Source organism: Equus asinus, chromosome 5 (genome assembly GCF_041296235.1).
Source record: "Equus asinus isolate D_3611 breed Donkey chromosome 5, EquAss-T2T_v2, whole genome shotgun sequence".
Lineage (NCBI taxonomy): Eukaryota > Metazoa > Chordata > Mammalia > Perissodactyla > Equidae > Equus > Equus asinus.
In genome coordinates, this window is record NC_091794.1 from 48,054,111 (window position 1) to 48,076,410 (window position 22,300).

The window sequence follows — 22,300 nt, forward strand, 5'->3', positions numbered from 1 at the left end:
TTCCAATTTTTTTTTTTTTGGAAGAAAGTATTTGTCCACCTAATGTAGCAGTTCAGGCAAATGTTGATTGAGAATGACTGCCGATCCTGATCCGGGACTGCCAGCTTTCTCGGTACCCTCTGGGCAACGATGTAGGTAGTGTGTGGGGATGAGCCTGCCCTGCCAGCCTACCCTCTCCAGCCCTAGGCCTAATAACCTCTGACACAGTCCTCTACGGAAGCAAGGCACTCAGGCAGGAGGCGGGGTTTGACTCATCCCTTGGAGAACTGAAACAACGAAGATGAGGGGAAAGTGCATTTTCTATGAGTGTATTTCCTCATTCTTTTTCTCCATGGGGACTGCGTATTGAGCCCGAAGACACGGCTGTGTAAAATAGCAGGAGCACCGGGGCTCGGCGGACTGGACTGTAGTCCCCACCAGCCCGGCGGGGGCTGGGGGCAAGTCTCTGAAACGCTGGGAAGGACTGATGAGGAGACAAATGGCTCTAACTGTGCAGAGCAGTGCCACATCCCCGTTAGCAACGCTGCCTTCAGACTGCCCAGGTGTGAGTCCCAGCTCTACTACCATTGTGTGACCTGGGGCCAAGTATTTCACCTCCCCGAACCTCAGCTCTCTCACCTGTAAAAGGAGAAAAGTATTGCTACCTCATCAGGTCGGTATGAGGATGAAATGGAAAAAAATATGCAAGACGCCTAGCTCCTGGCACATTTCATGCACTCAGTAAATATCACTTGCTATGATTAACCATGAATGTTTTTGAGACACTTGTGTTTATACTTGATCTGACATTATTTTTTAATGAGAACTTATCTTCCTCTAGTTACAAGTTGTTTTTCTTTTTGAGGAATCATTCTTATGTCTTATGTATCTAAGACCCACCCCGCCCCCCTCCTAAACTCATCTTTGGCTTAGGGGGTCTCTGCTTTGTGCTTTTTGTGTGAGTATTTCTATTACAGTACTTATTACAGTGCATTTTAATTGCTTTTTTCTTTGTTCAGCTCCTTCACTTACTTATAGATCGCTTGAGGGCAGGGGCTCTGTTCCCAGAGCCCAGCACATAGTTGGCCTTCACCAAATACTAGTTAGATAAGTGTAGAAGTGAATAGACTTCTTTATCTAAGAGGTTTTGATCTCAAGGAGATAGAAGCTTCTGAAATCCTACCCTACCGTATATATCAGAATATAAGTGGCCAAGCTTCAAGCTAAACTGTGGGCCCAAACAAAGAGGTCTGGTCCATGTTTTGAGCTTCCAGTAGGACAGCTTGACCCCTAAGGCTGTCCTCTCAGAACACATGGCCATCAGGTTGATCTGGAAGGTGAGGCCTCAGCCTCAGTGTAGTCTCCAAAGAACGTGGCTGCAGCCCTTGGGCCTGCTTTATAGAAAATGGAGAAACCAGCTGAGGAACTATAGCTACCTGAGGAATTGAACTTGACTCCTCCCTTTGCTGTTGGTTTTACCTCTAGACGGTCTCCCCAGATCCTCCCCTCTGCTCTGTTCCCGTAACTCCAGCTTTGGTTCAATTTCTCATCATTTCTTGTCTGAATTACTGAACGGCCTAGCTTGTGATCTCTTCCATCCCATTCACCACAGTGCTTCCGGGCTGAGCATTCTACATGACAGATCTGTGCGCGTTCCGTCCCTTCCCCACCTGCCGTTGTTCAGGGTCTATCTGCTCCCCGTGGCCCTCTGGATAAAGGCTGAATTCCCTAGTGGGGCTCACTAACCCTTTCAGAGTGGGTCCTTCCTTTCTGCCTCTTTTCTCTTTCTCCAACTCTTCCCCCCGCTCCTCGCCTCTTTTTACGTCTGGACAGACTGAGCTACATGAAGTTCCAGATCAGGCTCCTCTCTCAGGTCCACGTTTGCATGCCCCCTAGGAAGAAAGCCTTGTCTCCTCGTAGGATGCTTTACTACCTTGTCATTTCTTAGGTACAAGGAGGTACCCAGATCTTTCCTCTACTACAGCAATAATCACAATGGATCTTAATGAGCTAATTGCTCCATTCATTCATCTGACTTCCATTCACCCATTCTCTTATGTATACTATTATTGTCTGCTTACCAGGTGCTTTTCTTGATGCTAGAGATACATGTCTCCATAAATAAGCCAAGAAAAAATTCTTGCTCTCATGGAGCTTGCATTCTAGTGGAAGGAGGCAAACAATAAATATATGAACAATCTATTTTCCAATACAAATGTGATACAAATCTGTGAAGGAAATAAATAGGGTGAAAGGTGGATTAGACAGTGTTGCAGGAAGGTGAGTGGGTGGGAATCAGGAAAGCCCCCTCTGAGGGAGGTAATATTTGAGTGGAGTCCAAAAGCATGATGAAAGGAAAGCTATACACAAAACTGGGGATGGATGATGAGTCCCCAAGGAAGGACTGAGCCTGGCTCGCTGGAGGACAAAAAGAGGCCGCTCTCCCTGGGGCACATCCTGAGCTCCCCGCTGAGACCTTGAGCAGTATCTCACAGCTTACTGTAGTCACAAGAGCTAGACTGGTGCCCAGAAATTAATAGGTGTTAATAAGTATTTCAAAGAGTAAATATGATTTAAAAATTATATTTTCTTTTCACTATAATGTCACTTTAAAAGCTAAAAAGATTTTTTTATTTTTGAAGGCTTTTATCCTAAGAACTATAGTAAAATCTTCTTTTCCAGCTTTATTGAGATGTGGTTGACATATGACATTGTATAAATTTAAGGTGTATTGTGAAATAATTATCACAATAAGGTTAGTTAACACATCTGTCACCTCCTGTAGTTATCACGTTTGTGTGTGTGGTGAGAACATTTAAGATCTACTCTCTTAGCAAATTTCAAATATACAATATGACATTGTCACCATGCTGTACATTAGATCCTCAGTGCTTATTCATCTTATAATTGAGAGTTGTACCCTTTGACCAACATCTCCCCATTTCCACAACCCCCAACCCCTAGCAACCACCATTCTACTCGGTTTCTATGAGTTCAACATTTTTAGATTCCACATATATGAGATCATACAGTATTTGTCTTTCTCTGTCTGACTTATTTCACTTAGCATAATGCCCTCAAATTTCACCCAGCTGTTGCAAATGGCAGGATTTCCTTCTTTGTTTAATGGCTGAATAATATTCATTGTATATGTATACACCACATTTTCTCTATCCATTCCTCCATTGACGGACACTTAGGTTGTTTCCATATCTTGGCTGTTGTAAATAACACTGCAGTCAACATGGGAGTGCAGATACCTCTTTGAAAGAATGATTTTGTGTCCTTAGGATACATACCCACGAGTGGGATAGCTGGATCATATGGAAGTTCTATTTTTAATTTTTTGAGGAATCTCCATACTGTTTTCCCTAGCAGCTGCACCCATTTACACTCCCACCAAGAGTCCGCCAGGGTTCCCTTTTCTCCACATCCTCGCCAACATTTGTTATCTCTTGTCTTTTTGATAATAGCCATTCTAATAGGTGTGAGGGGATATCTCATAGTGGTTACAGTAAGCTGTTACAGTAAAAATGACAGGAAAACATTCCTTCACCGTTCTGGTGAGTTGTTTGTGATTTCTTTTCTGGACTCTATTCTCTGTTGGCTGACATTTTAGAGAAGATCGCTGCGTGGTCTAGCACAGTGCTGGGGTTAAATGCACTTTAGTAACCTGGCTAGTTAGGTAGTTCTTCTTGTCATTATAAATAGATGCACTGCTGAAATGGAGAAACAAACAAACAACTTCTAGGAAGGGTGAGGGAAGCCCTCGGCCCCAAGACGCCTTAAACAAACAAACAAAAAAAGCACTGTGAAGTATGTGGATTTTTAAAAATAATTGGTTCTATTCTCTCTTAAACACATCCTTTTTCAGTTGTCTTCTAATTAATCAAATCCCCATGATCTTTCCATATAAAGATATTAATTTTGCATCATTTCTCACTACAGTCAGCCTTCTGTATCTGTGAGTTCTGCACATGCGGATTCAACCAATCTCAAATAGCAAGGCCGATGATGGTTACATCTGTACTGAACATGTACAGACTTTTTTTTCTTGTTATTATTCCCTAAACAATGCAGTGTAACAATAATTTACGTATCATTTACATTGTATTAGGTATTATAAGTAATCTCGAGATGATTTAAAGTACGCAGGCGGATGTGCATAGGTTATATGCAAGTCTTACATCATTTTCTACAAGGGACTTGAGCATCCATGGATTTTGGCATCCATGGGAGTTCCTGGAACCAATCCTCGTGGACACCGAGGGGTGACTGTATTGTACAGAGATTCACAGGATCTCCCTGTCCCATCCCCCAGCCTCACAAGGTCTTGAATGTTTGTGGCTTGCTTATTCCTTAAGTTCCTTGGCAGCCAATGTTTTTATTTCCTGAAGGAACCCTCCTTCTGAAGCAAAACTTTTCTAGGGGAAACCGACTTCTCCCTCACATTGTGTGATTTTTATTTTAAAGAATTTTCTCCCACCAAGCATCTGTCTGGAACGGTTTTCAAACTTGTTCCTCAATAATAACTTTTTCTTCTTGATTCTCAACAGGAATTTCCCCTGAATTATTCTTCTATAAAAGGGATCTATGGTGATATCAGTCACCTTAGCCGATTCCACATAACCTCGTGTGACTGATAATTACTGAAGCAATGACTTCACAATGTGCTATTTAAAAAAGACCAGATTTGGGGCAGGCCCGGTGGTGCGGCGGTTAAGTGCACACATTCGGCTTTGGCGGCTGGGGTGCACTGGTTGGGATCCTGGGTGCAGACATGGCACCACTTGGCAAGCTATGCCGTGGTAGGCATTCCACATATAAAGTGGAGGAATATGGGCACAGATGTTAGCTCAAGGCCAGTCTTCCTCAGCAAAAAGAGGAGGATTGGCAGCAGTTAGCTCAGGGCTAATCTTCCTCAAAAAAAAAAAAAGACCAGATTTATCTTATCTTTATTCGCAACAAATTCATTAAAATAAACTTAATTGAACACCAAGATTACTAAATATTTCTTTATGGGGAGTATATAGCCTCTTTGGAGCATGAGTGCAACAGGCATCCCAGCTTGAGTCTAAGCAGGCATGTCTGGCCAACTTGTAGAAAGAACCCACCAGAAACCTACTTTATGTGGGCTGAGAAGCAACCTGGCAGAGCCTGCACTGTAAGAGAAGGAGCGAGGAAACAAGAAACTGTAATCTTTGGAGGGCAGGGAGGATTCTGAGTTCAGTGAGCTGGTTGTCACTTAGATTTAACTTCAGGCCCCAACACAACTGGAATGATATCTGAGCCCCATAGAGAGAAAGCAGACCTATCAGAAATAAAAACCAAGAGCAGCTTTATTTAAAAACATGACACTGGGGGCCGGCTGGGTTGCTGAATGGTTAAGTTCGCGGGCTACGCTGCAGCGGCCCAGGGTTTTGCTGGTTCGAATCCTGGGCGCAGACATGGCACCACTCATCAAGCCACGCTGAGGTGGCGTCCCACATGCCACAGCTCAAAGGACCCACAACTAAAATATACGATTATGTTCCGGGGGTCTTTGGGGAGAAAAAGGAAAAAAATAAAATCTTTAAAAAAAAAATAAAAACATGACACTGAGGCAGCTGCAGAACCGGCTGGTTGCATAAAGGCAAGAGAGGAATGAAACATCTTTTCTCACTTCCCAACACAACACCCTGAAGCTTTAAGCCTTTGACACAAGGGCTTTGTTGCCTCCACTATGGCAGAAGACGGTGGGACCCACAGACGTGGCGGCACGCAGAGGTTGCTCAGTGGGTGATGGCACAGTAGGAAATGCAACTAGCAGAGGCAGACCTCTCTAGAAGCACATGCAGTATACATCCAGGGACATCTAGAAGGACTTGAGAAGCACAGGCAACGGACATCCTGCAGAAGGTACCTGTGGAAGGTAGTGTAAGGGCCCTTGGAATCTGGGTTCTTACCATTAATGAGACTCCATTAGTACCCTCAAGCTACGGAAGCCCAGGGCGACACGGATTAAATAAAATCCTGAGTTCTCTGCTAGGACAGAAGTAAGGAATGCCTCAGGTGAAATTAAAGGGCAACACGACTTTGTACAGTTTTCTTTATAGCAAAACTGAATAGTTGGACGGAAAATATATTTAGACCACAATATGGTCACAAGTAATGTATGCTTTTCTATGTTTTGACTGAATAAAAAGCAAATCCAAGATGTCCATTGGTGACCTAGCATCTCCGAAAAACTTGTAAAGCAAATTAATTGCAGAATTTATAGTTGTGAGCACATTTTCCTGAGTTCTTCTGGTTTCATGTTTTTTACTTCCAAATCTTGTTAACTTCTAATACACTTATGGTGTGGATTCCTTCTTAATGTAGAACACATTTTAATATTCTTGTTTTTGGCAAGATTTTATGCAAATATGTTACTTCCAGAAAGTGACTTAGTAAGAAATGTTAATAGAAACACCTTTATGGTATTCATAGGTGTTTTGTCTTTAAAAATATGTGGAATCACATTTTAAAAATCCTATAATTGCTAAAATCAGTACATTAAGGAACTTGACTTTTATCCTTTGTAGTAAATAAGCACCATGGAAGTACATAGGAGATAAAAGGGAGATGAAAATTAATTTAAAATATTAGTTTAATTTTCATGTTTATTGATTTGTTGAATTACAAAAAACAGTGTTCTAATTGTAGAATATTTAGAAAAAATTGAAACACATTAATAAGAAAACAACCCACGAACCCCATAATCCCAACCTGTTGGAGACAACTACTGTCATAATTTGGGAGTGTTTCTTTTTTGTATTTTTCTATACGTATTATATATAAGTATAGTAAAACAGGATCATATTGTATAATTGTTTTTATGTCCTGTTCCATTTTCACCAACTCTATTTTCTTAGCTCTTATTTTTCCAGCAGTTTGGAAGCTGTAATTACATTTTTTTCTATTGGTGATTGTCTTTTTGTTATTAAAAGCAGTTTGAAATATTTTTATCACTGCTTATCGAGGTTAAGAAGATAACTGTATCTGTTAATTATCATCTGTGTAAAGTGAGAGATCTTTCAGGCTTTTACTGTTTTACTGTCTCTCCCCACTTCATAATTTTGATTGATGTAACCTGGAATTTAGATCTAAACTATTATTGTTATTTTACCTTATTAACTTTTCTTTGGAGACTTATTTTTGAAATTTGTCTTGTAACCATATGAATGACAGTTTTTAAGATGTTGCTCTGGGTTTAACTAGTTTTCATTGCTTCCTACCATCTGTCTTTATTACGGCACCCTTGTTCTTGAGTTCTTTATCTCCATCCATCCCTAGGTTGGCTGGATTGTATTCTGAAACTGTGAGTGCAATACTTTCTGAGCACCGGCTAACAGGAGAACATTGGTCTTTCCTACAAATGACCTCTTGACTAAGTACACCATTCTTTTCCTTCCTGGCTTGGAAGCCAGTCTTCATTTACTGCTGCTGTTTGGTTTTCTGGAGGAGAAGTCGATGGTGTTTCTTCCCTTGGGGCAGTGGTTCTCAACCCTGGCTGCACATTCAAATCACTGGGAGAGATATTTTTAAATGTCAATGCCCAGGCTCCATCCTAGAATAATTAAATCAGAATGTCTGAGAATGGAGCCCAGACACTAATATTTTTAAAGGCTCACCCAATGATTTTAATGCATAGCTGAGGGTGAGAACCACCACTTAAGAAATAGGCTTTTTTTTGCCTGGATGCTTATAGGGATATTTTCTTCTCCTTATATCTTGAAACATTCAGCAATACGTCTAGGTGCCTGTGTCTCTTCATTACTGCCTGGTAACCTTTAATTCTATAAACTCAGCAATTTCCCCCTATTATTCCTTTGAATACCGCTCTCACCATATCCATTCTTCTTCTTCTTCTTCTTCTTCTTCTTCTTCTTCTTCTTCTCTTCTTCTTCTTCTTCCCCTTCTCCTCCTCCTCCCCCTCCCCCCTCCCCCCCCTTCTCCTCCTTCGAGGAAGATTGGCCTGGAGCTAACATCCATTGCTAATCTTCCTCTTTTTGTTGAGGAAGCTTAGCCCTGAGCTAACATGTCTGCTCATCTTTCTCTATTTTTTCTATGTGGGATGCTGCCACAGCGTGACTTGACGAGCAGTGAGTAGGTCCGCACCTGGGATCTGAACCTGCGAACCCAGGGCTGCTGAAGCAGAGTGTACAAACTTAACTGCTATGCCACCTGGCTGGCTCCTCACCATATCCATTCTATTTTCTCTTTTTTGGATTCTCAGAACATGTTGATTGGATTTCCTGGATCTCTCCTTCATATTTCCTTTATTTTCTCTCATCCTCTTATTATTTTGTCCTTGTGATGTCGGTGTGAATTTCTTACTTATATTCTTACTCATTACTTTGATTTTCCTTGGTATTCAATCTGCTGTCTATTGCCTTTGACAACATTTGTAATTCTGTGGTTGTATTTCTCATTTCCATACAATCTGCATTGTCTGATTTTAGCAAGAAGCCTGTTAGTCAGTTTAGTAAGAACCCCCTGTCCTCAATATCTGATGGAGTTCCTCATCCTCCACCATCCCCCAGGTGATGTCCCATCACCCTGCTTGCCTTCAGCAAGAATCCTGACCTTAACTCTGACGTGTCTTCTTAGTTATTGTCTATCCACTGGCCTCCATCCTGCTCCTTTGAGCAGAAACCCCCACTTTTCCTTGTTGTATTCAGAGTTGAACCCAATCTCCCCCCCCCACTTCAAGACCCTGTTGTAGTAGTCTCCCTAAAGAAAGTCTACATTACCATTCTTTTTTTTTAAAGATTGACACCTGAGCTAACAACTGTTGCCAATCTTCTTTTCTTTTCTTCTTCTTCTCACCAAAGCCCCCCAGTACATAGTTGTATTTTCTAGCTATAGGTCTTTCTGGTTGTGCTATGTGGGATGCCGCCTCCGCATGGCCTGATGAGCAGTGCCACGTCCAGGCCCAGGATCCAGACTGGCGAAACCCTGGGTCCCCAAAGTGGAGCGTGCAAACTTAACCACTTGGCCACAGGGCCAGCCCCTAAATTACCATTCTATAACAAGAGTCATGAATAATTTTTTTCTTTAACACGTTCTCAGTTTAAGTGTCTACAAAACAATTAGTACTGGTTCTGGGTCTTTTCAGGATCACTGACTCTTTCAAGAACATGCTTAAAGATGAATCCTATTTCCAGAAAAATGGTCGCATTATAAAATTTGTAGAAAACTTCACAAACCAACTCTTCAGATCTCTGTGATCCCTATAGGAAGGTTCATGAACCCCACGATAGACTCCTGGTCTAAACAAAGTTCGATCCTTGCTCAATATTGACTTATAATCAAATAGCAGTTGAAAGAGATTGGCTCAGAAGTTGAGTGTGTGTTCTTGCATACATGTTAAGTCCACATATAAAGGGGGTACCTCCACTGTTCTGGCCTTGGTTTGATGAAACCTTCTTAAGTTAATAGATTTTAATGGTGTTCTGACAGGGTGTCTGCCACTTATTTCTCAGTCACACATTCTTGCCCTGTAGGCATAATCAACTGTGTCATAGTGAGCAGAAATCACTTGGATTTTCTAACAAGTACCCACACATCCCCATCATCTAAATTTTTATTTAGGAATTTAAGATCCAATGGTTCTGTCAAGAAAGGGAGCACCATTCTTTTTAATACAAATATATTACCTCCACATCCTGAACCTGACAAATCACCAAGGGGATTTGCCTTCCGCCCTGTCACCTTGTTCACTCTATGGATGCTGTTCCACTATATTTAGGCTTCTGATATAGCAACAGAGAAATCTGAAAAAAGTTATTTTCCTTCCTTTGAAGATAAACAATATTTTTTTCTGATTCATATAGGAGCCTTTATTTTACCTTGAAATTCAGACTTTCACCAGGATATGTCTAGATGTAGATTTATTTTCATTTATTTTTTTCCTGGTATCTAGGAAGCTATGTTGATCTGCAGATTAAGATTTATCTTCAGCTATAAACGTTTTCTTTGTTTATGGTCTTAAATATTGCCCCTCTTCACCTGTTCAGATCTTTTCTTCAAAACCACCATTATCCACACAATGGCTCTTCTCTGCTTCTTTTCCACATCTCTCATCTCTCCAAATGCACATCTCCCTTATCTGTTTTCCTTTTCTTATTCATTATGGGAAAATCCATCAAGCTTCTTAACTCTATTAATGATTCCATTTTCTCCATTGTCAGTTCTGCTCTCCACTGCTTCTAATGAAGTATAGTATTTCACATTTGTGTAGTTAATTTCAAAATGTTCTTTCCTTAGTCACCCAGTTCCTCTTTTCTCTCTATCTCTCAACTAATTCCTTCTTCAACTTTGTCTGTTCATTTTTATCACTAGTTTCACAGTGTACACATATTTTTAAAAATTAAGATCATAATACAGATGCATCTAAAAATTGATATTCCTAAAGTGTATATGTTTCTCTGACATAATCTTCTTCTGCCTTTTGCATGCTATATTTTCTTTCCTTTATACTAGAAATTCTTCTGTGGGGTTACAGCAGAATCTGCTAGTTGTCCCCCAGTATCTGTTTGGCCTTTGTCCCTAGCAATAGAACTCTGAATTTTAGCTGGGCATTATAAAACCATTATATCACCGTCCCAGTAAAACCTACACGTCCCAGACTCGCTTGTACCTAGATGTGCTCATAAAAACTAAGTTCCACCCAATGGGATGTAAGTGGAAGTGCTATGTGTAACTTCTGGGAAGTGTCTCGAAATGGAAGGGAGAGTGTCCCTATGTCATCTTTTCTTGGAGCTGGAGTAGAGATGTAATGATTATAGTTCAAGTAGCCTCTTGGACAGTGAGGTAAAAACCATGTGCCCAGGATGGCGGAACAGTACAATGGAAGGAGTGCACTGAGCAGCATAAATCAGGCCTGGACTTGTCTACCTCAGACTTCTTTTAGGTGACGGTGAAATAATTCTATCTTACTTAAGTTACTATTATTTTGGGTTCTCTGTCACAGCCAAATCTAGTCCTACCTGATATGGGAGTTTTCCACTTATTTACTTTTAAACAGAATTCTTTTTAGTTAGCGCTTCCAGAAACCAGGTGAGGGGATTTAAAAAAAAATCTTTTCACTCTTTTTCTTAAAAATACTTTTAGGGACCTCTTAAAAGAAAAAGGCTAGTTCCTTAATCTAACAACCTCCGGGAGTCAGGGCCATGTGCAATCCTGGAAAGGAAGCTTCATTTCCATCATTCCCTCCCCTTTTTAACAGAAGTATAACCTGCATACCGTAAATTATTTATACACATACATGTATTTATATAATCACCATCCTGCAACCCAGCAAGCTCCCTCCTGCCCCCTCCCACTCCCAACCTCTTGCTCTTCTGACCTCTATCCCTGAGGATTAGATCCGATGGCTTTGGACTTAAGTGGAATCACAGAGAATGTACCTGGGGCAGCTGTGGAGGTGTGTCCCTCAGATGTCCCCTCAAGAAAGGACCTGACCCAAGGAGTGCACTTAGTTGATGGTCCCAGATGCATGTGCTTCAGATCTGCCTCAGCTTCAGAGTCAAGATCACGTACTTCCTGGGTAGTGCCAGTCAATGACTGAGCGTGGTGGCACAGGGCTTTTCCTTTCTGGCTAGGGAGAGACCCCTCTATGGGTAACCTTTTTGTTGAACTTCTCATTGAGCTGGTCAAGATTTTCCCACAGCTCACTGAAGGCTGAGACTTTTCTACCCAAGTTTTCATCCTTCCTCCTCCAAATGTCAGGCTTGAAGGCTTTCCCTGCCCCTTCCTAGCCCCAGCAAGTCTTTTGTGCTTCTCAGTCTCGGCATCTGCTTCTTAGAGGACCTAACCATCATCCTACTCTTTCGAGTTGGGCTTCTTTTGCTCAACGTTATGTTGAGACTCATCCATGTTTTTGCATATAGCTGTAGTTCGTTCTTTTTTGCATGGGTGGGATATTCTAAAATATATAAGCTTGTTTTGCTATAGGCTTTTGGTTTCATAAATGAAGCTGCTATGACCATCCTTGCACACGTGATTTGATAGACATGAGCACTCATTTCTGTAGGGCGAGTGCTTATATCTTTCTTTATACACCTAAAAGTGGAATTCTGGGCCATAGGGTATACATTTGTTTAGTTTTAGTAGACACTGTTAAACATTTTTCTAAAGTGACTTTTTAAAATCAGTTTACCGTCCTACCAACAATTTATGAGCGTTCCGGTTGCTCTACGTCTTTGCCAACACTTACAATTTTTATCAACTTGCTTTTTCCTGTGGCTGATAATGTTCACACTTTATTGATCATTTATCGATCCATTTTTCTAAAATTCTTAACTGTGATTTTACTGATTTTTAGTTGTTTTTTCAGTTTTATTCTTATTGATCTGTGGGAATTCTTTATATAGTCTGGAGACAAGTCCTCTGTCAATTGGATCTATTGCAAGTATCTTCTCCCAGTCCGTAGCTTGCCTTGTCACTTTGTTAATATTGTCTTTTTATAAACATAAATTCTTCATTTTAATGAAGTTCAATTTTTCAATCTTTTATTTTCTGGCTAATGCTTTTGGTGTCCTATTTAAGAAATTTTGCCCCCCCCCCCCAAATATCATGAAGACATTATATTTTCCTCTAGAAGCTTTATTGGTTTACTTTTCAAGTATACGTCTATGAGCCATCTCAAATTAATTCTTATATATTGTGTGAGAGAGAGGTCAAAATTTAAAAAAATATAGTGAAGTAAACTTCAGCTTATAGAGTTTCTTCTTTGCACCTGGTGAAAGGACTGTGCTATTTGACAGATTCTGTGGTAGGCCTCCCCACGTAGGGCTTCTGTTCGCACCCTAAGCCCACTGCTAGAGTGTGAGATAGTGGCTCTGACTCCAGCTCCCGAGCTGAGGTCTCTAGCTAGGTGCCCACTGCCTCATCAAAGAATGCTGCTGCCAGTGAGAACCTGCTGCTTGGGGATCCACTTAGATTTTGCCTTCATGCCCAGCTCTGCAGAGATGGTGAAGGTCTCCAAAGCTTGGGGAAACCATCCAAGAACACAACTACTGCCACCAGGCATGGGCTTTCTGCTTGAAACATTTACAGTTGCTTGCCAACTCTGTGACCCTCAGACTCACACAATTTTCAGGAGCATCTCTGGCAGGGTCCTGCCGTGTGAGCCTCCAGGTCAAGCTGCTCCTTTGGTGATTGGCAGATTGGACCTGGATGTGCTTCTTCAATCTGGTCCCAACTGCACAGGATTTAGAAGAAATTCTTTGAAGTTTCTGGCATTTGTATGGTTTCCTTCCCTAGCTTCCAGGACTGATTTAGGGTTTTACATATTTTACAATTTTCTAGGTTGTTTTGGATGAGACTGGGAGGCAGGTGGTTCAAATATGTGCTCTCAGCCTCCCATATTGCCCCTGAAATGTAGTAAGATGCTTTTTACTTTTAGCCTTGTGGCGATTGCGAAGAAAACTCTGTATTAGTTCTAAGAGAAAATATTACTTATTATTAATAGTAAACTATGAATATTCTCAATTAATATTCAATATTAATTTATTTACACATTTTTGATTATATATTTTACTCCAGTCTTTTTTCATAGGTATTTTTTGAAATGTAATTAAGATCTTGCTGTATATCAAATTTTATATATTACTTATAAAACTTTTTATTGTGCAATGAGCACTTCTCCATGTCATTGATCATTTTTCTTTTATATATGTATTATAATCTAATTTTTAAAAATCCATGTATATGTGAATGCATATCTGAAGTTGCTTGTATTGATAAAGGAAAACTATGGAAACATACACATTAGACTGTAAATAGTTAGGGGTGTGGATCTACAGTAGGAGGGGGAGAGCATTACTTTTATTTCGTAAACTTCTATAGTATTTAAATTGTTACCACTAAATGCTCTTTTAAAATAAAAACATTCTTTGTTTCTTTTTAATTTCTTAATTTAATGAATGTATCATATTTTCTTACCCATTATATTATGTTGCTATTTAGATAGTTTCTATTTTTCTTATAACGTAAATGCCTTTGTTCTTAAAGCTTCACACACACACACATACACACACACACACACAAATAATCCTTAGGATTTATTCCTGGAAATAGAATTACTCCATAAGAACACTTACACGCCAAATACATAATCTTTTTCCAAAGTATTTTTTCACTTTCTATTTTACAAGCAGAGCATAAAATTATCCATCTGTTTCAATTATAATTGGGTTTGGCAGTTTATAATAGAAAAATAAAAACTAACAGTGGCTAAAATGCCTAAGGTTGACAAAATGTCATATATAATAGACCCCAAAACCCTTGTATTTTGTCAGGTTCAGAGGTAACAATACAGGATGATACGGTGCTTCATGAAACCATTAGGCACCCAGCTTCTCTGTGTGTTGTATCATGGCTGCCATCCTCAGGGTCACAATATGATTACTGGTGCTCCAGCCATTGCTTCCCCATTTCACGTGTCAGGAAGGAGGAAGAGGGATGCCAAAAGAGAAATTCTTACTGTCTGAATCTGCTTTCCCCAAGGACCCTGTTTGGAAGTCCAGCAAGGCTTTGACATGGCCGTGGCTTTATCTTAGCCATTGGCCACAGCTAGCTACAAGGGAGGCTAGAAAATATATCCTTGTTAGAACACATTGCTGCCGCAGATAACGTGAGGATTCTGTTGCTAGGTAAAAAGCCTAGACCGCCGTTGTATAGAAAACCAGCAGGCTCTGCCACACCACAATATCTACCATTCTACTCTCATCCTAATCGAATATTTTCTGGTTTAAATCTGAGCTTTTTTGTTGTCAAGAGTGAGGTTTTACATTTACATACGTACAATGTGTTGCACGTAGAGTTCTCCAGGATCAAGTCCTGAGGTGGAGATTTGTGAACAGGAAAGTTCTTGGGGTCCATACCTAAAGGGGAAGGGAAGAAAGCAGGAGCGGACAGAGGGAGAGGCTGGGCTGATGGGCAGGCTCAACAATTGTCTCAGAGGAACCACAGGGTATTATTGCGCTGGGATGTCTCTCTGGAAATATTTCAAGTCGGGGTGAGGGGGAGCAAGCTTCACTCCCCACGTTGACCGGTCCCCGGATGAAGGGTGACTGAGGACAGGGAGCACGCCCATGGGTGAGACAGCTTTCTTCAGCCAAGGCCATTCCTGAAGCTGGGGGAGCAAATCCCTCAGTCCGGAAGGGTAATCTGAGTGGGGCAATTTCATTTCCTCTTTTGTAACTTGTCTGTTCATGTCCTTTGCTCATTATCATAACTTAACAGTAAGTTTAAAAAGCACCCTATAAAACTTCAATGTTCCTTTTGTTTAAATAGTTCCTGTTTTGATATGCCCATCAAAATCAGACACTCAAGAACCCCCTACCTGGATTTTACACGTGTTAACATAAATGCCATGTTTGCTTCAAATTTCTGTTCTTTTTTTTTAAAAAAAGAAAGAAATCTTTATCTGTACAATTAAAATCTCACCTCCAATCCTTTCCCACTCTCTCTTTACAAATACCTACTATCTGTTTGTATCCCTCTCATGCATGTTTTTATACTTTTAGCACAGACATGTAGCCGATTAAATTTTACAAATTAATACATTATTAACTTTTTAATAAATAACTCGTTTAATATCTATCAATGAGGGTTCAAAATAAATAGGACATTGTATTCCTAAATAGTATGTCTAAATTTTCTTGCAAATTGTAGTGGAAAAATATTTCTTAATGGAGCTACATTTGTTGATTTAATTCTCATTGTTATTCAAGTCTCTGACTCTCTCTTTCTATTAGAAAAGATTGAAAATGCTCACTTGGCAGAAGCACCGAAGAGAGTCAAAGAAATGTTAGAGATCAATGAGCACATCATATTTAACCTCTTCCACAACGATCCTTCTTCTCAATCTCAGACCAAGAGGAGTTGGAGAGAGGTGGAGTTGTAGGAGAGCATAAATTACTCTATATTTGTAAAAAGCAAGGGTCTATGACCACCCCCCAAAAAAGAGAAAAGCCTCAAAATACTAAAATCAGGAATGAAAGAGGAGACATTGCTACTGACCTTATATAAGTAAGAAAGGATTATAAGGGAATACAATGAAGACTCATATGCCAACAAATTAGCCTAGCTGAAATCGACAAATTCGTAGAGAGACACAAAGTACTAAAACTGACTCAAGAATAAACAGAAAATTTAAAGAGACTTATAACAAGCAAAGAATTCACCAATGAAGCTTTCTGTAATCAAAAAAATTCCTACATGGAAAATTTCAGGCCCAGATGGTTTCATTAGTGAATTTTACCAAATGCCTAGAGAAGAATTAACACAAATCCTTCACAAACTCTTTCAAAAAGTAGAAGAGGAGAGTATACTTCCCAACTCGTTCTATGAGGCCTGTATTGCCCTGATACCAAAACTAGACAAAGATATCACAAAGAAAGAAATGAAAGACCAATATTCTTTATGAATAGAGATCCAAAAGATTTTAACAAAATATTAACAAACCAAATCCCACAACACATGAAAAAGATTGTACACCATGACCAAGTCAGTTTTATCCCAGGAATGTAAGGTTGCCTCAACATGTAAAAATCAATTAATATAATATGCCACATTAATAAAATAAAGGACACAAACCACATGATCATGACAGTAGACAGGGAAAAAAGCATTTGATAAAAACCCAACACATTTCATGATAAAAATACTCAATGAGCTAGAAAAGGATGGAAACTTTCTCAATCAAATAAAGGGCATCTACAAAACCCCCACAGTTAACGTCATACTTAATGGTGAAAGACTGAAAGCTTGCTTCCTAAGATCAGGAACAAGATAAGGATGTCTGCTCTTGCCACTTCTATTCAACATTGTACTTGCAGTTGTAGCGGGGCAATTAAGCAATCTAAAGAAAAAAAAAGGCATTCAGAGTAGAAAGTAAGAATTTGCAGATGACGTGATCTTGTACGTAGAAAATCCTACGGAATCCACAAAAAACCTATCAGTGTTAATAAACAAGACCAGCAATGTTGCAGGATAGAAGATCAATAAACAAAAATCAGTTTGTTTCTATACACTGGCAATGAATGATCTGAATATCAAATTAAGAAAATAATTCCATTTACAGTAGCACCAAACACAATAAAATACTCAGGGATAAAGTTAACAAAAGAAGTAGAGATCTGTATGCGGAAAACTAGAAAGCATTACTGAAAGGAATTAAAGAAGATTTACAGAAATGGAAAAATATACTGTGTTCCTAGATTGGAAAACTTTATGTTGTCATGACAATACTATCCAAATTGATCTACAGATTTAATGCAATCCTTATCAAATTCCCAGTTGTGTGTTTTTTGGAGAAAAAGCTGGCGTAATGGTACCATGATACTAACCTAAGGGCAGAACATACAGATTAGCGGAATAGAACTGAAAATTCAGAAATAAACCCTTATATTTATGGTCAATTGATTTTTGACTTGGGTGCCAACATAATTCAATGGGGAAAGAAAAATTTTTTCAATAAGTGGTGCTGGGACAACTAGAAATCCACATGTAAAAGAATGAAGTTATATTTATGCCTCCATATCAAATAAAAAAATTAACTCAAAATGGATTAAAGAAAACAAAGGGACTCAAGGAAACTTCTGGAGGTTATGGACATGTCTATTACCTATATTGTATTTATTGTACTGATGGTTTCATGGGCACATGCTTATGTACAAATTCATAAAATTGTATATACTAAATATGTGCAATTTTTTGTATATTAATTATGCCTCATTAAAGTTGTTTTAAAAAAATGGGTTAAAGACCTAAATGTAAGAGCTAAAACTATAAAACTTAGTAGAAATCATAGGTATAAATCTTTGTGAACTTTGATTAGGCAATGGTTTCTTAGATATGACACAAAAAGAGCACAAACAGTAACAAAAATTGATAAATTGAACTTCACCAAAAATTAAAACTTTTGTGCTTTGAAGGACACTATCAAGAAAGTGAAAAGACAATACACAGAATGGGAGAAAATATTTGCAAATCATATGTCTAGTGTTCAGAATATATAAAGAACTCTTACAACTCAACAATAAAAAGGAATAAACAGCCCAATTGAAAATTGAGTATAGTATCTGAGTAGATACTTCTCCAAAGAAGATATACAAAGGGGCAATAACCATCTGAAAAGATGTTGTCATTAGCCAGCAGTGAAAAGTAAATCAAACCCACAATGAGATACCACTTTATACCTGCTAGGATGGCTATATAAAAAAGACCAACGATAACAAGTGTTGACAAGCATGTGGAGAAATTGGAACCCTCATACATGGCTGGTGGGACTTTAAAATGGTGTGGTTGCTTAGGAAAACAGCTTGGCAATTCCTTAAATAATTAAACATAGAATTATAATATGACCCAGTAATTTTCCTCTTAGGTATATACTCAACAAAAATGAAAGCATACATCCACTTGTACACAAATTTTCCTAGCAGCGTTATTCATAATAGCGAAAAATTGGAAACAATCCAAATATTCATCAACCAATGAATGGATAAACAAAATATGGCATATCCATACAATGGAATATTATTCAGTCATAAAAAGAAATGAAGTACTGATAAATGCTAGAATATGGTTGAAGCTTGAAAACATTATGGTAAGTGAAATAATCCAGTCATAAAGGTGACATATTGTATGATTCCATTTATGTAAAATGTCCAAGATAGACAAATCCATAGAGACTAAAAGTAGCTTAGTGGTTGCCAGGGGCTGAGGGAAGACAGGATGGGGAGTGACTGCTAATGGGTATGGAATTTCTTTTTGGGTAATGAAAATGTTCTGGAATTAGATAGTAGTGATGGTTGTATAACTTTATGAATATACTAAAATCACTGAATTTTACACTTTAAAAGGGTAAATTTTATGGTATATGAATTATATCTGAATTAAAATAAAAGTGAACTTCTAGCATGCTGCTGTAGAAAGGTATTTTTAGAAACATTCTCTCCACAAGAAACACTCCCACCATAATCTATGCAATAGAATCCTAAAAAAACAAGAAGGATATATTCAGCAATACTAACCTCTGGATGTTAGTAATTTAAATTATCTTTTTCATACTTATTCTTTATAATAAGGCCCAAGCTTACATTACATATCATATAAAGAAATGGAAAAATAAAAACAAGCGAAAACCACAAAGACATGGTTGCTAGAAGCTTTCTCTGGGTGGTGGTAAGTAGATGTTTTACAGACCCCATTCCACTTGCAGACACAGTTCATGTGATAGAAATTCCTGCCTACAAGTTCAGGTTGGCCTAAGTATAAGTCTGTGAATTCAAAATGTCAGCCAGTTGTATTTTCTTTTAATGTAGTTGAGGATGAAGATCCGGGGTGGAGGGATCTTCTGATTGAGCAGGACTTGTGATGGGCAGCGTCTTTGTCACCTGCAGGCCCTTCGACCACAGCTGTTAAGCTGGAGACTGAAGACAGGAAAAGAATAACGTCACTGAGTAGTCAGGTAAAAGTCTGTTTTCAGGGTTTATTTCCGGGTAAGTGTTTGTAGATTGTCAGAGCTTTTAGGAGGATGATTTCCATTTAATATGATTTAGATGAGACATTGTAATCTCTGGAGAATTGCCCTTTCTCTTTCAGAAGTGCGTGGGTGTTGTTTTACCCACAGGGCACCCAGAGTTCAGATCAGAAAACCACAAAGGGAAAAGGAGTCGTGTCTCCACTTGACGCTGGCAAAGGAACTCCAAAAATATTGGGAAATGAATGAGCAAAGGCCATCCCGGATTATGGTTGCTCTAGATAACAATTCTGTAATGGTTATTCTAGATTAGATTATTCAGATTTTGAGAACTAGATTCCTGTCAATGATTGTGTCCTGTGGATTTTTCTGGTTGTTGAGACAGATTGTAGGGCAAACGCATACCCTTGTGGCCAGGAGGTTGGGGTTTCTTTAAACAAATGGAGATTCTCATTGTGAAGAATTGAAATGTGGCTCTTCCCAGAAAAAGGAGGGAATAGAGGTGATCCCAAGATGAAAAAGCCAGAACTAGGGTATGACTGTGAGTGGAAATCTATGAGAGGTTTCCTCCAGTGAACTCTGGAAACAGTTATATGGCATTCACGGCTCTATCTTAGTCTTTAGTTTTTAGTAGGTAAACACACTGAGGACAAAATTTAAACACTACACAAAGGGTATATATGGAAATAAAGTTTTGCTCCCCTCTCCCTTAGTCACCCAGAGACATTTCCTCTGATCAACCTCAAACCCTGAATAGAACATGTTACACCCCACAGCTTTGTTCAACGGTGCTATGAGGAACTGAGCTTGAGACAGTGAAGGAAAGTGTGGCCTTCCCAGCCCATCACCTCTTCTGAAGCCAGCTTGGCAGTGGCAGAATGATTTGAGGTGGGATAGGGGAGGAGAGAGTTGTCCAAGAGTTTGAGACAGTGCCAAGCACCAAGGAGAACAGAAGACCACGGCCTGGCTTGGAGCAGCCGTTAAGAGGATGGCGAAAGCACAGGTTGCAGTGTGCACTGACACGCGTCTGACGTGAGGCTCAAAGTCCGTGTCTCCAAACAGACAACTGAAAAGTGACCCTTGATGGAAAGGGGCGAGGGGAACGCTCCATCCTGCTCTTAGAAGAATGGGGCTGAGCTGGTCGGCAAACATGTGATCAAATCAGGAACCACCATGCCCCCCATAAACACACTTGCAAACAGTAAGCATTTTTAGGCCATTAGGGCTACAAATTTTTTTTTTTTCCCTACCACCTTTGGCTTTTTTGGGTCTCTCTGTGCTCTTCCACTCTCCTTTTACCTTGTTATCTCTGCTGTTTCTCCCTCCACCCCCTTATTTGGCCAACACATGTACTTTCTTTATTATAGTGTCATTTATTTTTATCCCAAGAAGGGTGTAATTCTGATAGGAAAGACAGTTCTCATTTGACTCTCTAATGATATAATTTTGTGACTATTTAAGGCAAGTCATTTAACCTTTCTGAACCTTAATTCCCACATCTGTAAAGCTGATGACTGCTTACATATTTCCCAGGCTTGCTGAGTAAGGCAATTATAAAACACTCAGCCGTGTAAAAAATAATGGAGAGAGGTTTGTTCATCAGTTTGTTCTCTGCACTTCAGACCTTTGCTCTTAAGAAATCTGCCACTTCCTCCGTCGAGTATTATGGGTCCTGCAGACCCCGAGCTCCTAGGCAAATTTTCAGTGCAGAACCAGCCCTGGAGAGGACACATTATTGCAGATTCTGCTGGTCTCACAAGAGGAGCGGAAGTCTACAAGAACCTGGTTCTTCCAAAGAAAGAAAAGAAAATGGGAGGAAAAGAGCTGTGGCCTAGAGGAGTAGGCCACTATCTAGAAACTGAGATGTGGGCTGGCCTCAATGTGGGGAAGGAGAGCCTGGGACTTTGTGCTGAGCCAAGAGCCTCAACGGGATCAAATGACTTGCAATAACCTTAGAACACATTTCCTGTATGAGGAATAACCATATATGGTTACATTCTTATACCGTATAAGCCATATAGCCTTCCAAAGCTAAAGTAAACAAAAAAAGTTGAAATCAAATCTGTACATCTGTATATCACAATTTCATGTATAGGTGAGCTTTATTATTTTCCTTATATTTCCAATTGTCTACAATTAGTATGTTTATTTACACAGTCAGAAAAAAAAAGAGAAAATAATTTTATAATGGAAGCAATCTAATAGCCCAAATATAGAAAGAGTAATATAATTATGGAACTTTAGGAATTATTAAGAAAGATAAATAAAAGTGTAAAAATCAATATGAAAACATGACTATGATATAATAAATATAACAAAAAAGGAGGTATATGTATATATAGTATGATTAAAACTATATAAAAATATATGTAAACACGAGAAAGAAATATACAAAAACATTAATAGTTAATGTTTTCTGAAGGTTTTTAGGCATATGAGCAGTTTTTAAATTTTAACCTTTCTTCAAGGTTGTTTATTTCTTCAAAACTTAAAATATGGTAAAAATAATGCAATGGTTTTTTTCAGGATTCCCAGGACTGAGGACAGCTATGAATAAAACAATAAATCCAGAATACAAATCCTTCGTTTGGAATGCTGTGACCTGGGGTGGTGGCAGTTAGAGATGGCATCTCCCAAGAGGAAGGAGTCTGAGGCCAAGGATGGAGGGTACAGGGTGTTCCTGCTTCTTTCTTGGGGCCCGTGAGGATGAGATGGGCCATGTGATCTTGGAGAGTGAGCTCTATCTTATGAATTGGGGGGATCCGTGTTGTTCTCTAATACCCAGGCTTCAGTAAAGTCTTGTTC

General features: G+C 39.3%; 1 long non-coding RNA gene across 1 annotated transcript; it reads left to right on the plus strand.

The window, feature by feature from the left end:
* Window positions 1-325: 325 nt before the first annotated feature.
* On the plus strand, window positions 326-22,300 carry LOC139045413 (uncharacterized). Its single transcript, XR_011503747.1, has 3 exons — window positions 326-652; window positions 19,416-19,483; window positions 22,022-22,300. It is a non-coding gene; the product is annotated as an uncharacterized lncRNA (long non-coding RNA).